Source organism: Pelodiscus sinensis, chromosome 10, assembly GCF_049634645.1.
Source record: "Pelodiscus sinensis isolate JC-2024 chromosome 10, ASM4963464v1, whole genome shotgun sequence".
Taxonomy (NCBI): Eukaryota; Metazoa; Chordata; order Testudines; family Trionychidae; genus Pelodiscus; species Pelodiscus sinensis.
Genome location: NC_134720.1, coordinates 24,826,399 through 24,827,982, shown reverse-complemented (window position 1 = coordinate 24,827,982; position 1,584 = coordinate 24,826,399). Strand labels below are relative to the sequence as shown.

Genomic DNA, 1,584 nt, shown 5'->3' with positions numbered 1-1,584 from the left:
TTTGTTACTGCATGTAACAGGCTCCTAAATCATTTCTAAGTCCCATTGAGAGGCAAATACCTGACATATGAATCTAAAATAGCTGGGTAACATGACTAACAATCACTGAGTGACTGGAATATTCTCATGAGACTTGGGACTTCCCTGGTAGTCAAGATTCGGAATCTCTACATCTCCAGAAGTTGAACAGTGTGATTGTTCAGCACATTCAGCCGGCCAATTAAGGTATATTGAGTAATTCATTTTTCCTCCCCCGCTGCTCAGCTACTATACATGTGATATGCTAATCCCCTTTGGGCATTTCCAGTGATGGCATTATAGAGCTCTAGCTACACTTGGGGCTGGTATTTAAAAGAAGCATGTCATGCTGCATGTAATATGTCATGTGTTACAGGCAGTGGAGGCACATGGAATGTTCACACAAAGCGCACGGCATGACAGCTCTCTTTATTTCACTAAGGGACGGTTTTACACCGGATGCAAGTCAGACTTCACATTGCCCACGGGGGGGGGGGGGGGGGGGGGAGGGAATCCTTCACTATGGAGACCAATCCCAACATGTCGATGGGAGATAGCAGAAATATACATGAAAGTGCAAAAATTAATACACAAATGTTAAAATGGGGGAATCCTCTTTTTTAAAAAAGTCTCAACACTGATTAAATTGTCACTGCTGGAAATTACATGAGGTTTTATTCCCTAAACAGCCCTTTTCAGTAGAACAAAACAAAAATTGCCATAGCTTGGAATTACCATCTGGGACCCCAGTGCTTTCCATTTGCCTTCAGTGTATGAAACCTTTTCCAACACTTTATAGCTAGCCTAAAAAAGAAAAAAAGATACATATTAAAAGAATTAATTCCATGTCACACCAAATTTTAATCTATTCCCCTTTCTAGCTGTAGCTTCCTCCCTGCTGCAGCATCTCACCCTGCTATTTCATTCCCTTCCTTACATATTTATCTTAAAAATGCTGCTTCATTTCCCAGCGACAGCTTTTACTTGTTCTCTCCTCAGCCCACCGTATGTTCCTCCTAGTTGCACAGGACCAGGTTTTCATCAGTTATTTAGTAGAAAAATGTTTACCTCGTTGGCTGCTTCCTGCAAGCCACGCCACTGCTCAAGGGTGGTTTGGACAGGCTGCTTGGAAGCTGCAGAAAGCAGAGCGGTCAGGGATGGTGTTGGCTGTCTTGGAGTCACTCCACAAAGAATCTTGCAGTTAAAAGCTGCCTCCAGGAGCAGCAGAGGGTCTGAGATGCAGGCTCCTGTGTGAGTGATGCATATTACAGAACTCAACATTCTCCTTGTTAGGGGGTTAGCAGGGAGGGTTTTTCTTTGGTGCTGGGTTTTGTGTTTGCAAAGGATCAAAACAAAATCCTGTAATTTTCATTAATTATCAGAAAAACAATAGATTGAAATATTTCTTCATCAGACATGCAAGGCAACAGGAGATGAGTTAGTTTCCTCATGCTATGCTAGGGATGTACATGCGTTATTCCCATTGTAAATTGTAAACTGGGCAAGGAGTGTCTCAAGGGGTGTCTCCAAATATGTGTTTGTGCTGTGGCTAGCACAATAGTAAAC

The 1,584-nt window shown here is 42.6% G+C and overlaps 1 long non-coding RNA gene across 1 annotated transcript; it reads right to left on the bottom strand.

The window, feature by feature from the left end:
* Window positions 1–428: 428 nt before the first annotated feature.
* Window positions 429–1,291, bottom strand: LOC142830856 (uncharacterized). The gene is made up of 2 exons (XR_012906385.1): window positions 1,087–1,291; window positions 429–822 (listed from the first exon to the last, which is right to left on the bottom strand). It is a non-coding gene; the product is annotated as an uncharacterized LOC142830856 (long non-coding RNA).
* Between the last annotated feature and the right edge of the window lie 293 nt (window positions 1,292–1,584).